Source organism: Lissotriton helveticus, chromosome 1_1 (assembly GCF_964261635.1).
Source record: "Lissotriton helveticus chromosome 1_1, aLisHel1.1, whole genome shotgun sequence".
Taxonomy (NCBI): domain Eukaryota; kingdom Metazoa; phylum Chordata; class Amphibia; order Caudata; family Salamandridae; genus Lissotriton; species Lissotriton helveticus.
This window is the reverse complement of record NC_136057.1, coordinates 2,126,364,992-2,126,380,702: the sequence shown is the minus strand read 5'-3', so window position 1 is coordinate 2,126,380,702 and position 15,711 is coordinate 2,126,364,992. Positions and strand designations below refer to the sequence as shown.

At 46.4% G+C, this 15,711-nt stretch overlaps 1 protein-coding gene across 8 annotated transcripts in view; it reads left to right on the top strand.

Moving 5' to 3' along the window:
- The first annotated feature begins 5,047 nt into the window (after positions 1–5,047).
- The window catches only part of ZNF644 (zinc finger protein 644), a 679,952-nt gene continuing 669,288 nt past the window's right edge, over positions 5,048–15,711 (top strand). For 2 of the 8 annotated variants that reach the window (XM_078646188.1, XM_078646145.1), the window contains exon 1: positions 5,048–5,192. The gene's annotated coding sequence lies outside the window, so the exon portion shown is untranslated. Of the gene's footprint in view, positions 5,193–5,631; positions 5,776–15,711 lie in introns of those variants that run through there. The other 6 variants (XM_078646178.1, XM_078646152.1, XM_078646205.1 and 3 more) reach the window with 5 other exon arrangements.

Here is a 15,711-nt window from a genome sequence, read left to right as displayed (position 1 = left end):
AGTTCGGGAGCATGAACGGCTTTGTGAAGCTATGCCATAAATTTCGTACATATGAATTGGGGTCATTGAATAGTGTATGCTGGAAAGAAATCAAAACACAGATGGATCAAGACATCCCAAATTCATGGGGAGCCCATGTGAGAAAATCATTGGCGTAACTTGATATACATCTGATATGGGACAACATGGTAGACCGGGCAGTATTTGGTAAATCAGTAAATAATTTAGCAAAGAGGAAGTCCTTCGTAGAAGATAAAATAACAATATCAAAACGCCGGCATGGGTGGACTGTGATCAATTCTTATGTGTCAACAAAGCCACAGGCTTACTTAGTAACCCATTTCAGCGATGAGTTAAAAAAAAACTTTATTGATTACCGGTTGGGTATGCATGATTCGAAAGACCTACTGCCTTCCTGGAAAAACAACCAACACGCAGTACACTGTCACCTATGCGGTTTTCGTAATGAAACGTTAACTCACCTGCTGTGCGTTTGCCCTGCAGTCAAGGATTTAAGGAACCTGCTTTTAAACCCCATTTTTAACTGATTAAACATTCGCACATGCAGGCAAGCGGTGATACGATGGTTAGAAGGACCCTCTATAATCTTGGCTTGCCGGGGAGTAAAATATCTGGCAAAAGTAAGGAAACTTTTAAGGCAAGCCCATTTAGAAGAAGACAAAAAGCATGAATAAATTCGGCATGGGCTTTGTCCAAGCATCGCAGCAAATTCAAGCACAGGCAATAGGCGAACATAAAGCCTAATCAAGCATGAGATAATTTGAATAACAGCAAAAAGTAGTTGATCACATTTTATTGTAAAGTGCAGCATCTTTTATAGGCACATTTTAACTTGACGGAAACGGGTTAATCCATTTGAACAATGCAGTTACCCGAGCTACTGGAAAAATCGGAATAACATGAACTTTTGAAAGTTTGTTAAAACTGTTAGTAACATTATGTGCATTATTAAAGGGGTTCGCATTTTAAAAATTGCTCAACTCTCTTATGTCGAAATATTTTATATTGTAAATTGTAACGATTTTAAGTAATCATATACAATAAACTAGTAACTGACAGTCATCCAGCCTTGTGCAGATCGTCGAAGTTACAGGTTTCAGTATCAGAGTTTCGTCCAGGTGTAATCTAAAGTCCTGTAGTCAGGGGTTCCTTTCTTATACCCAAGGAAGGGGTTGGACATACTCTGGGGACTCACCTATGGGAGGTTTTGGAAATATGGGTGGCTACACCCATTTCCTTTGTCCAGTTTTGCGCCAGAGCAGGGGCTGGTAGCCCCTGCAACCTGTTTGAACTGGGCTATGCACAGGAACACCAAATGTGCCATCAGTGCAGACTTCAAAGCACTCTTGGAGAGCGCCCACCTAGCCCCAATACGATAAAGCCTGTCTGGGGGGTGGTGACACCACCCTGTGACAGGAAACCTATTGTCCAGGCCTCCCCTGCTGGAGTTTCGTCCAGCAGCAGGAGGCCAGTCTCATGTCTGTGGCTGCAGCATCCATTTTGTGATGCCAGGGCTCTTTTAAACTGGTACCGGGTATACCTGTGTGGACATGTCTCTCCATCTAGAAGGGTGGAATTCTACCCCCGCCGCCAGAACTGGCGGGGGATAGGCTTCCAAAGCGTTTGACACCAAACACATGGCCATGTCTGAACTGGGATGGTGGAGTGAGCTAAATGATGATGGATTAAACCCAGATCAGTTGACTGGGGGTGAGTGTTTGATTTGCTCCAATGCTCCATCCATCTTCCCCTTTGGTGACGCTTTGTTCGCCCTAAGTTGGTAGGGTATGACCAGACGTGGGTCCCTTGCTCATTTTGACACAGGATTCAAGCTAGCCTGGCTGATGACGGCTGAAACCGGTCCCAGGACGCTTGTTTCCAGACCAGGGAAGACATGGCTTGGCAGTTCGGGCTGGACTGTTTCCATGAGGCCCAGGGTCAGACTGATTTGCATATGGCCATGTCTGAACTGCGGTGGTGGAGTGAGCTAAAGAATGATGATGGATTAAACCCAGATCAGTTGACTGGGGGTGAGTGTTTGAATTGCTCCAACGCTCTGTGCATCATCCCCTTTGGTATCGCTTTGACACCAAACACAACGTTTCCTTGCAGCCATTCCAAAGTTAGCATTTACCGCAAGGTTATAATGCACTTAAGAGTATATGGTGTGGCAATATCACCGAACAGCCCCAGAGAATAGATTTCGAAGGCTGCAGAGGCGCCCTGCTCATCCATGGGCACCCTCTCACACAAAACCCAGCACCCTGCCTTCACGATTGATAAGGCCTGCCATAGGGGTGACTGATAGGTTCATATGTGTAGTGATATAAGGTAGATATAAGGAACCTATATCTAAGTAAGGGGTGCATACACCACCTTACACAGGGTGCAGTAACAGACCTGTGGTGTCATTTTGGAAGGCTTCCCATGGGTGGCATAATACATGCTTCAGCCCCTGGTAGGCCTCTGGTGTACCAGTGCCCTTGGTACCTAAGGTACCATATAATAGGTACTCATAAGGGTACCCTAGTAACCAAACGGGAGTGTACCTAAAGTACTTGCAATCAATTTAGAGAGGAATCAGCTAGGCTGGGATCCTGGATAGCAGGGCCACAGCCAGACTAAAGTACAAAAACAGTGAAACACCAGCAAAAAGTGGGAGTAAACATAAGAAGCAGATCCTACTCTCCTACAATGCATGCATGCTCAAACATCATTGTCCCTGGTATTTTAATTTCTTTTTTGCCAGAATTGTTTAACCATTTTTCAATCTTTCTTTTTGTTGATGCTGATCAGCATTGGCAAAAAACCCCACTTTTTTTAGCGAGGAAAGGTGGTCAGATTCAAGGGGGGGTGGTAGTTTGACAGTGATAGAGCGCCATGTTATTCTGAAAATTGTAGGGGTGCATCATAATCACCGATAGTCAGCACCCGCATATTTAGAAGACTTATAATCTTTAGCAATGTAGTGCTAAACCAGTTTATATTAAAATGTTAGAAGTATATTCATATTGTGCTGAAGATTAGAGTAGTGTTTAATCGTAAAGATGCTTTGGAAATGCAAAATGTATTGATTCACATGTAAAGGTGATGCATTAGGATTAAACGTGCACCATGTAAAAGTTGCACGGGTAGGTTGCTTCCATGTAGTGAAATAATGTAGATGAGCACAAATAGCAATGCTTATGTGATATTAGAAAATGTGTGTTTAAATGTAGGAAGGCCTGACTGCATATAGGTATAGGAAAAGGCCTATTTGTGATTTCTTATGTTAGCCAGAAGCTGTAGGCTCGAAAATTTTTTTCCTTGGGAAGGCTCATTTCTTTAATTAAAAGCAGACAGTGAAACGTGTGTGCCTGCAAAAACGAGTGGTTTACCAGCTTTCAGTTGCAGGTGCAAGGACACATGTCTCGTTAAGCAGAATAACCCTTTGTTAAGAATAGGGATGGTAGGAACAGGCGCCATGGGAGTCAACTGGAATGCAGATAGTCTGTTTTAAGCGAAGATGGTGTCTGGAACTCCAGGTCGACTCAACGGTTCTTGGATGAAGTCAGTTTCGTTGGAAAAATCCAGAAGAAGGATCTGCTTGAAGGGATGTGCAAAGGGCGTGCCCTACTGTTTGGGTATTTTGTATTAGGGACAGTGCCCCGGGGAGGAGAGACAGAGTAGGAGCGAAGGGGCAAGAAGGAGCATCTTAGAACGAGCTCTGTAGCTTAGGCTACTTACCTTTGCAGAGTGAGTGTACTTCTAAGTAAGTCTTCACTGCTGACAGCTTTTTCCTCTTTCCTGGGAATGATGCTATGTAGGGATATCATTCTAGTGTTAGTGTAGGGACAGCTTAATGTTTTTTCTTCCTTTTAGGCCGATGTAGTCATCTCTTCAAGTAGGGACTGTAGTAGTTTGCCTCATGCATTTAGAGATCACTCTGGTCATCATATTGAGTCGTTTGAGGCTCATGCTTAGGATTAGGTCTCGCTGAGGTGTCTGTATATCCAATTGTTTCTGGCTTTGTAATAAATTCTTAAACTTTATTCTGTAGTTGGTAGTTATTGATTCAGACTGAATTTGTTAATGATAAATTGCAAATGAGAAAAGAGTTTCTTCCCTTTAAACTTCTTAGTAGACAAGAAAGATCCGAAGAAGAGGATTCGGGTAGGGGTAAGAGAAGGTCTAAAATTCAGCTAAGAATCCGGCGTCATCAACAGCCTGCGAACAAGAACATTTGTTTGCCATTCTGGGCTGGAATATTCAGTCAGTGCAACGCATCGAAATCCAGAGGCTGTATTTTTAAAGGGTGGTATCTGAGAAATTAGCTTTATTTAAAAACAAATTCAATCCAACCCACATAATTCCAGTACACACCACATACAAACACTCCATAACACAGGAGTAAAAGAAATTGCCATTTACAACGCCCATAGCTCGAACCAGTGAGGTAACACAGGTCCTCGCAACTTCAACTGTACGGGGGTGGCCCTCCCCGTGCCTTGCAGGATGGGCTCAAGTTTCGTTACGCCAGTGGCTCCAACTCAAGCAAACGCGTGACTTATTGCATTTCCATTGCTTGTTTTATATCTGTCTTAATTTAGAGATACTGACTTATGCTATCCTCCACCAAGTTCTGTTTGTTGGCACTGGGAGTCTTCCTTCAAATACCCATATTAAGGATGCATCGGCGCAAAAGCGAACGTGGCAAAGCATGGAGAATGAACAGCTTGAAGATGCGCAGGCACAGAGAGGTAGAGCAGAACAGCTGGCCAAGGTGAAGCAGCGACCTAAGCTACGAGTTTGCGTAAAAAAAGGAAAGACACTGCATGTCGGCAGGAACGTAAAATGCAGCGAGGATGTACACTAAATGTGTACAAGGTGGTGAAAGTCGACAATCTTCCGCAGAGCACAACTTTCTCTCCCAGCCCGCCGTCGCTGTCTCCCGCGAGCAAGAGGAAGAGCGCTCGCTCACATTTCCTTCTATGAAGACACTATCGGTCTCGGCACGCACGCTCCATCCTTCACGTAACAGAGTGACGTGCTGACTGGAAGCGGCGCGCCTACGTCACGGGCGCGTCCTGCTGCCAACGTCCAGCCTGTCTACGCCGGCGCTAATTTGAAACTAAAAATAAAATAAAACAAGGCTGGGGTCAGCGGCCCGGCCGGATGGCGGCCCTCAGCAGGTGTGTATGTCACTCAATGAGCTTTCGACGCGTCCCGCCCACTACACTGACACTGGGAGCCCTGTGGGAGGGGCCGGCGACGAGCGCCCGTAATGCCTTGACGCTCCCTGCGCGCTGTCAACCCCTGCTGCGAAGGGCCGGGGGTGGGGGTCTCTGGTAGGAAGGAGGGTCTCGCCGTAGTCCGGCCACTGAGCGCAGACCTTGACGCGCTGCGCCTAACATGGCGGCGCGCGTTGTTTGGGGCCCGCGGGCTGTGAGACCAGGGGCCGCTTATTGGGCCAGCGTAACTTGGGAGTCCGGAGACAGGAGGGGGCATCCCCGGTCGGAGCGGCGAAGCACTGTCCGCAGCGGACAAAGGGTGCTCGGGTTGAGTTGAGGGTTTTGTTTAGTCACGTGGTGTAGGGCAGCCAATGGGGGCGGCAGCTGGGAGGTGGAGGGTGTCAGTAGGAGTGGGTCGGTGGCCGCCATTGCCATGGAAGTGGTGCTCATTGAGAAGGCGATTGGAGCCTGGGTTCGTTGACAGCTCTGTCCCGGCCAAGGGGGGCCAGGCACCGACTTCAGGCATATACTTGGCAGCGTTGAGGTAACTGATCGCACTGTACGGATGGGGTTGGTTATCTCGTCTTTAAATCACCCAAAAACCAGGTGACTCGTCAGTCGCTCCATCTGTCAGTAGTACCTGGGGATGGCCGTCAGGCGCCCTCTTGCTTTGGTGAGCCCTTGTTGCCATTGCCATGTCTTTATGTTGAGTAAAGGTGCGTACTCTAAAGGGAATCGGACTTCATCGCTGGATACCATGGTGAACAGGACTCAGAAGCCTATCAGGTGTCTCTGTCTTTGGGACACCGCTGTTTTTTCGTTCCAGGCATCATTCTTCGTCCCAAAAATATAACCACCTTACCTTTCCAGCTAGCTCGTTACTCATTGTGTAACGACCATGTGCTGCTTCTCCCTAACATAGTTTTAGGCTGGTCAAAATGTACACCGAGTTAAAATCCACTATAATTATCCTCTCATTTTACAGATCATAAAGTTACTGTGATGTTTTACTCTATTGGGCTTTCTTCTAGATCTATGTTCTCCAGTGACCCTCGTATGTTGGCAAATGTTGATTTGTTGTTTTTAAAAATAGCCTATGATATTACGTTGCTTAACGTCACTTTTTCTGGTGCCCCTACACTTTCCGCATCATTGATAGCAGGTTGTTTATGTTCTGTTCTGCTGAAGTATTTTTTGTCTTTGTATTAAAAGTATAAGAGTATAAAGAGATTGACCTTTATGTTCTAGTTGGTAGGAATTTTATTTGGCACTTTGTGTTTTTTAACAATGTTTTGTTTGTATATTTTTGCCAAGTTTATGTATCTTACATTCAGCGTTAAAAATGATTACATTTGAGAGAAAAAAAATGACTTGTGCATTAATATTGGGGTTATGATGCAGTTACTTTCCATTATTCCATTTAGGTGGTGTAAATAGCATTGGCATCTTACTTTAATGCCACAGGCTGAATAGTTGTTTAATGCCACAGGCTGAATAGTCAGTGGTGTGGTTACCATCGAAGGAACAGTTGCTGTAGGTGTACTTTTGTTTATTTCTCGCTGCACTCCTATTCGGTACAAGTCACTGTCAGATTGCCTGTGTAACCAGGAGGGCGACTCTTGCAATTTGTTGGCTGTTCACCCAAGCAGTTTGCTTTGTTGTCTTTAGTCAGAGCATTGCATGTTTTGAGTGTTGGACAGGCTTTCGCTACATATAATTGCAGGACAAGGGTTAAACTGGTTTTGTTCCTACCTATTCAATAATGTTTTTCTCTGCTTCTTGGTGCTCCCTGCTAGCCACACCATCTCCTTTACTTGTCGCACACGGCAGTCATAAGACCTTTATTGTTTTTTAGTTCTGGCGTGAGTCAAGACCTATTGATTTAACAAAAAATACGTATAGAATAAACTTATAGGGTCCTCAGCCACCCGTCTTCATCTATTGGTACATTGCTGGCATTCACATATTTCTACTGCCTCTGCAGCATACAGCATGGTGCAGTGGATCACCCTACGCAAGCCATTGGCTAACCCCAATGTGAGTTAAGGGATTCTGCTGTTTCTCAAGGCTCAAATCCGCACACAAAATAGGATACAAATACGTGTTTGTTTTGTTTACTTATTACATCCCTTTGTGACCTAATCTTGTTTGGATTTTGCTAATGCTTGCATGCTAAGGATACTACTTTCCTTTCTCCCCCAGTCACTTGTGACCAGAATCTTTGAATGGTTAACATGATCCAAAATTGCACATCACTTCAGCCACTCATACAGAACCCCTAAAACAGTGATAATCTACTTTTCCACCATTCGCAGTGCTGGATTCTTTGCTTGCAGCTGTTGCATAGCTGGGCTGCAGGTAACCTTTGTGCACTCTTTAATTAAAGTATGCATCTAGACTCTTTTATCTCCCAGCCACTGCTGCAAGCCTCTACGTAACTGGTATTAACAAAATCCTCACAGTCTTACTTTCCACAATGACAGTTATTGGAAAAAGTATTTTCTTGACTAGAATTGATTATTGAAACAGTCTCCTAATTGTTTAGCTCCAGTACACGCTTAAAGATCTGGATAAGGTTATCAACTAGGTCACAAAATTGCTGCTAATGTACCTGGCAAACTTCAACCACCGCCTACCACCACCACCATCACGCTTACAATGAACCACTGAGCCCTGTACACTTAAGAATTAAACTCAATCCATTTTAATAGTTGTGCAGAACTCACCGGCCAAGAAGAAGCACTATGCTAATAACTGTGCTTTGTTTTCAGCAGGAAAAAAATGAGCGTCAGTAAGCTCCTCTGTAATGGGCCGTCACTAACATCTTTTGTCATTTAAGAAGGTGTCAAAAGGGAATGGACTTAATATATTCTTTAAACCCCCCCACCCCTTCTCTCATAGTCACACAGTGCATAGCTTTACATGTTAGGAAGGCATGCCTGATCAGAATAATATACAGAACTTAACTGCAATGCTTAAATGCTCTCCCTCTCCACCAGCACAGCCCCCCCTCAACACAGCTCTCCAACCTCAACCCCCTGCAACTGAAAAACAATTAACCTGGTCTGAATTCAACCCTGTCAGTGAAGAAGTTGTCGCGAAATACTTGTGAAAATGAAGCAGATATCGCACATCTTAGACCCTCTCCCGGCGGCTCTTGTAAAAAGGTTCAGTCACATAATCTCTCCTGTATGCATCAAAATAATCAATTCCTCCCTCTCGAGCGCTCCATGCCAGCTCCCCTCATACACAAGTAACCCCCTCATCAGAAAAACAGATGCAGACTCAAACAACCTTAATAACTACAGACCCATTACTAACCACCCGTTCCTCGCCGAAACCATAGAAAATTGTGTACTCACTCAACACCTACATTGAAAAATACAAATTACATGACGCCTTACAGTCAAGTTTCAAGGAAGGCTGCTGTACAGAAACTGCCATGCTTAACATCGTAGATCAACTCAGCAGAGCACTGGGTGAAGGTCAGGCATTCCTTCTAGGACCTATCAGCCGCCCTCAACACTGCCAACCACGACATTCTCTTAAACCCCTACTCGAAGAGAGTAAGCATCAAAGGAACTGTCCTCCAATGGTTTGCCTCTTTCCTAAGAAAGCGCACGCAGCTAGTCAAATTAAAAAGTGAAACCTCTGAGGCATCGCCAGTCTCTGTAGGTGTCCCGTAAGGGTCAATCCTTTCTCCTGCTTTATTTAACCTCTATATGGAACCTCTTGCAGTGATCCTTAAGCAAGCTAGAATTGCCTATCACCTCTACGTGGATGACACCAAACTCTACATTTAAAACTCATCAGTCAGTGGCATCCAGCACCTAAACAGCACTCTATACACCGCTCAATCGTGGCTAACTAGCAACCACCTCAAACTCAACCCCAGCGAAATAGAACTCCTCCTCTTCCAACCCAAAGAGTTGGCTCAACAACCACACTGCACTAAGCTGAAAACTATCCATTTCCGACTCCATTAAATCCCTGGGATTCATACTCGACAGTCACCTAAGCATGAAGGAACATATTAGCGCCTCTGCAAAAAGTGCCTTCTATGCACTGAAACGCCTAAAAATGAAAAATAAAAAGTCAAAAGCCAGACAAGAGACCACTTCGAAGTTCAAACAGCCTTCTCCTGAACACACCAAAAATTCAAGAAAGAAAAAAAATCCTGAGCCTGCTCTTTCTCTGGAAATGCCCCCATAATCCGGATTGCACTGCCTCAAGACTTGCCCCACTTCACGGCGAAATGAAACTACTCCTTAACAAATACCTAGAATCACCCTCCTAAAGCTGGACCGCGCTGCCACCCACAGTGTCACAAGAACTAGGCCTCAGCACCATAATCCCAGCGAAAACTCTTATGCCTCACTCTCCCCATGCTGGCAAGTGGCTCACCCCTAGCTTCCCTTGAGCTTACTTGCTCATCCACTCGACTATATGCAGCCCACTGTCATTATGTGGCTCAATGTACATTCACTAATTCCCTGTGTGTGTGTATATGTATATGTGTATATGTGTGTGTATATATATATATATATTGCTGTATCTACCTCAAAAATGTATTGTCTACTGATCCCAATGTCTCTATACATTTCATTGCATATGTTGTTTCTACTTCAAAAACGGTACCAGCTACTGATAATAATGCCGAGCTGAGCGCCCTCCTCAAGAAACCCACCACGGACCTGAAGAACTTACGCCCCATCTCGCTTCTCCCCTTTCCAGCAAAAGTCATCGAGAAGACCGTCAACAGACAACTCTCCGCCTTCCTCGAGATCAACGGATCCCTCGACCCCTCACAGTCCGGCTTCCGAGCAAACCACAGCACCGAGACCGGCCTCATCGCAGCCACCGACGACATCAGGTCCCTGCTTGACAACGGGGAAACGGCTGCCCTCATCCTCCTGGACCTCTCAGCAGCCTTTGACACCGTCTGCCACCGCACCCTGATACAGCACCTCAGCAACACCAGAATCCAAGGAGCGGCCCTGGAGTGGATCATCTCATTCCTCGCCGGAAGAACCCAGAGAGTCCGCCTCCCCCCCATTCCGATCCGCGGCCACCGAAGTCATCTGCGGCGTCCCGTAAGGATCCTCACTCAGCCCCACCCTCTTCAACGTCTACATGAGCCCTCTCGCAGCCATCGCCCGCCGACACAACCTCAACATCATCTCCTACGCCGACGCACACAGCTGATCCTCTCCCTCACCAACGACCCCGCCACCGCCAAAGCCAACCTCCAGGAAGGAATGAGAGACGTCGCAGAATGGATGAAGATCAGCCGTCTGAAACTGAACTCCGACAAGACGGAAGTCCTCATCCTCGGACCATCTCCCTCCGCGTGGGACGACTCCTGGTGGCCCCCTGCCCTGGGCAGCGCACCCAAACCAACGGACCACGCACGCAACCTGGGCTTCATCCTGGACTCCTCCCTCACGATGACCAAGCAAGTGAATGCAGTCTCATCATCCTGCTTCAACACCCTGCGCATGCTCCGAAAGATCTTCCGATGGATCCCCACAGAAACCAGGAAGACGGTCACCCAGGCCCTCGTCACCAGCCGTCTGGACTACGGGTACACCCTCTATGCTGGAACCACAGCCAAACTCCAGAAAAGACTCCAGCGCATTCAGAACGTCTTAGCACAACTCATCCTGGACATCCCTCACCGCAGCCACGTCTCTGCCCACCTGAAAGACCTGCACTGGATCCCCGTCAACAAGAGGATCACGTTCAGACTCCTCACCCACGCACACAAGGCTCTCCACGACATGGGCCCGAAGTACCTCAACAGCCGCCTCACTTTCTACACACCCACCCGCCAGCTCCGATCCGCCAGCCTCGCCCTCGCCTCCGTCCCACGAATTCGGAAATCCACCGTCGGAGGAAGGTCATTCTCCTACCTGGCAGCCAAGACATGGAACTCCCTCCCCACTCACCTACGGCTGACCCTGGATCACCTCTCCTTCAGGAAACAACTCAAGACCTGGCTGTTCGAGCAATAGCGCCCCATCACTCAGCGCCTTGAGACCCTTACGGGTGAGTAGCGCGCTATACAAATTCTTGTGATTGATTGACTGTCTTGTTTTTTACTCATGTACTGCAGATTTTGCCTCTGTCTACCTCAATCTGTAAACCACATAATTACTGCTATGCTAATATTCTGAAGCATTGTGATGCCTTCGGGTCAAGTTCACGCTTTATAAAACTCTAGAAATAAAATAAATAAGTACCCAGCCAAGCAATAGCTAAAGTCTTTCTTAGGACCTGGAGGCCAATAGAGTAAAGCACCTTTCCAAAAGTCTTTAGTTGAATTCCAGTTAGAAAATGCAGTGTTCTACCAAATCCCCATTCTGGGTGTCAATATTTGTAACTTTGATTGTGTCTTCAAAGACAGTAGCAATGCCTCCCCAGCTCTTCTATTCTGTCAATTCTCAGCAGTCGATAGTTGTCAGGGAGAGCCATAGTTATGGCTGGTAAGGTGGTGTGACTCAGTTTCTGTTAATAAAGCTTATTTCTGGTAGGATGGATACAAAGAGTCCCCAACAGGTTAGGTAAGGACCTTACATTACATAGAATTACTATTGAACGGGTTGTGTTGTGGAAGGGCAGAGGAGAAGCCCAGTTAGTGTTACTTGAAACTAAGGCTGTTGTAGATAAGCGTCCATAATCTATTAACTTATCCTCTTCAGTACATTACAAGTGACTTTCCATTGGAATTGAAAGTTAAGTTATGCCTGTGTGCAGGTACGGTCTGCTCAAGATTTCACACTCCATAGGAAGTTCTAAAAGTGAATGATTTGATTTTCCTAGAAGTGGCCTGGTGAAAAAGAGGGGGATTTTAATGCACATGAACTCACAAAATATGAAACCGCATGAACAGTTTGAATGTCACTGAACAAAAGATACATCTTTGTATGTAAACAACGTCTGTTCCTGATTGTGAAAAACATGTGCAGTGTGTATTATCCGTGTAGGGCAAAATAATGTGATGCATGATTTTTCTTTTCTTTCAACACAAAGGTGATTAAGAATGTCTAATGCAGTTATTGTGCAAGATCATCATAGTCCATGAATGCGTGGAATTCAGACCTATATCTGGCCGTAGGTTGTGAAATCAAGCTGCTCTCCAGGCCAGCCCCTTGTAGATGCAGACAAAATATTTCCTCTGAACTCTGCATCCTTGAACTTGCCCATCTTGCCCCTCAGTTGTCCTTTTTTGTGGACGAGTCTTCGTTTCACCTGCGTTAGGGTTTCTATAAACAAATTGAGAACAGACTGATTTCTAGTCTAGGCTACTTTCTTTTTTGTTTGATTGAGGTTATGGTATGTACTATACAGGTGCCATGATAACAGGGTTTTAGCAGATCTCAGAGTTCCTTGATGCCAATTAAGACTTAGATTCATTGTAAGGGCCCTTTCTGTTTGCTGTCCTTTGCTGGACAGGACTGGGACATTATTTCCTTGGTACCATGAACCTGCTCTATAGGGGCTCTAGTCAATATTCAGTTTACTAGACTGCTCTCAATAGGCAGGGACAAATAACAGCGAGGCCCACCTGTCGCTTTTATTTAGCTTGCCTATCGAGCCGCTTACCTCCATGCTCTGAGAGACACATCTTTATAGGGTCTACAATTGCCCACATGGCAATAGCTCCTTTTTAGGTCTCAGCTAGAAACGCGCGAAGCGCGTTCTCGCCAGAGAACTATAGCTGTCGGCTCAGCCGACAAAGAGTGGAAAGTGGAGACAAGAGCTGGCCCCGCGCAGCACTTTGCCATGGGATAATGTTGCGTGCGTGAACTTCTGCTGTTTTTAGCATGGCAGAAAGAATCGGATCACGTCGCGCGCCTCAGGAAGGGTTGACGTGGCTGACTTTGGAATGCATGGGGAGGCTGCAGAGGGGCGCGCGGCGCTGATAGGCAGGCACTGAGCTGCAATGAAGTGGTAGTGCATTTTAGAATTATATTAGGCTGCGTGCTTAATAATGTTAATCAATGGCACTTGTTGTGAAACAGCGCAGTTTGTATTTAATTATACCGGGCTGTTTTCGAAAATAGGAAACATGAGGGCAAATACAAGAAGCACTGAGAAACAGTCTGGAACCGCGTTCTATATCTTATGTAATGTAATTTAATTTTGCTACTTTGCAAACTGCGCATTTTAGATTGACATTAGCCTGGCACACACACTATTCGATGACAAAATGTGTGTTGGGTACAGGAGGGTACAGCAGAGAAGGGAGGGATGTTGTTTGTAAATCAGCAGCATCGGGCTCTTTTTATTAGTCTTGCACATTCGAACAGATCCGGGGTTTGAACACACACCCGGACATATTCCTGGACGGTTGTTTTTGAAAGAGCAGAACCTACCTGTGTTTTCGTCGTTTTACTAGTTCAGATAGTTTATCGGGCACACACCTGGGAGCAGATGCTTAGTGAGTAACCTTCTTGCCTGGGATCGAGGTAGGTGAGGCATAACATTTAGGGGCAGAATCGGGCTCCGTTTTTCACCAATTGCATATTCAGACGGGTTCAAGGGCTAGGACATGTTCACAAGTAGCGCTGTCTTGCTACAATGTCGGTGTTACACACACATGCTTTGCAGTCTTGTTGGGGCGCAGGGCAGGGTAGTCCTGGTTCTGCTGTGAGGTGGCAAAGGGTGCTTACACAGAAGGAGGAGGTTTGAGCACGAACAATTGTCTTGTATTAGGGATTGGTTTACTTTTTGATTCAAAAGTGTTGTTTGGCCACAATTTCCACTCTCCACTTGCTATACTAGCCAGCTTGGTCGTGGAGGTCATGGGACCAGACCGGCAGTATCCCAACAGACCCTCCCTCCCCCCGCACATGTGAGGGTATCAGCCCATGAGCTAACCATAAGGTTTTATAGCCCACATGGGTAATACGGATCTCACAACTCACAGAGCTGAAGTGACCTGTGAGGCACATGTAGGGGTGGCAGCATGGAACGCAAGGAGCAGGTCGATTTTTCGGCTGAATGGGACAGCCTGGGGCGAATTCGGATTTCCCGCCTCCTATCGGCGTTCCTCCCCCAAGTCCGTGTACAGAAGTACGAACCTACTTGGGTCTCATAGTGTGACCTTGGAAGATGTAGGAAGGAGGAGGTTTGGGGCAGAGCAGGGCGCTGGCCGTGCTTTGGTCCGTCTGCACGTGCCGGCAGTGTGGGAGGGAAGCAGGCATTTCACATCCCACGGCTGCTTTGTCTGTGATTTGCACGGCTGGGGTGTGATGGGGTACCCCCACCAGTCCTGGTGCTCGGATAGACGGGTCACAGGGGCAATAGGAGGTTGTGGATACGAGAATGGGTGGAGAGTGGGGATCCCCTGGCATTTGAAGCAGAAACGGGCACTCTGCGGCAGGCAGTCATCTTGGAAAATGCAGCAGTTTTTCACTGTTGCCGTTCTCCTGGGGCTGGGATCAGACGGGTCACAGGGGCAAGAGGAGGTTGTGGATACGAAAATGGGTGGAGGGTGGGGTTCCCCTGGCGTTCGAAGCAGTAACGGGCACTCTGCGGCAGGCGGCCATCTTGGAAAATGCAGAAGTTTTTCACTGTTGGCATTTTATACCCGAGCATCCTTGCTCAGTGCTCTTGCCTGGGCTGGAAGTGAGTGAGTGTAGTGTGTGTGTGTGTGTGTGTGTGTGTGTAAATGCAAAAGGTCTCGCATTTGCGAGAGATTAAGCTATTGGCATTGTAAATGACAATGCCATTTATTTATCTATTTTCAAAACCAACCCATAAATAAAAAGTTTGTCATTTACAATGCCAATAGCTAACTTTTTCGAAGGCGAGACCTATTGCATTGTAAATGCTTGTTCTTTTTGTGGGTGACTTGTTTAATTTTTTTTTTCCAGGATCCCGTTTTTAACCTCCGCCCCATCATCTGTGGCGTCATCCACTTAAACAATTTTGCTGGCCTGCCTATTACTTGGAATAAGTCTGAAATATTCCTGCTTACAGATGTTACTACTGCAGTGCCTCTGGACTTCTTGCTAACATGGAAACTTGGCACGCTCCGTTTGTTATATAGATTACGAGGTCACCAAGATACGTTCTATGTGATAATTATGATCTGGTACGGGATGGCCTCGTGACCTGGATTGAGAGATGCGTTACCCTTCTTTTATCCTTGGGGGGGGGGGGGGGGGGGGGGCATTAATCAAGATGCTAATTCTCCCTAAGCTACTTTACTTGTTCATAATCATTCTCATCCCTCCTGTGAGAAATTTTTTTGCCCAGCTCTAAACGCTGTTGACAAGAATTACCTGGGGCATGAGGAATCTGAGGGTGAGTTGGGAGCGACTATTGTAGCGCCTATGAAGCGGGCGGTTTTACTGTCCTGGACTGGAACTCTACTTTCTAAAGGCTCAGGCACATTATGCCATTTATACTTAGTCCATGGCCTCTCATACCGCATCTCTTGATTGAACATGATCAAATTGACAAGGGCTGC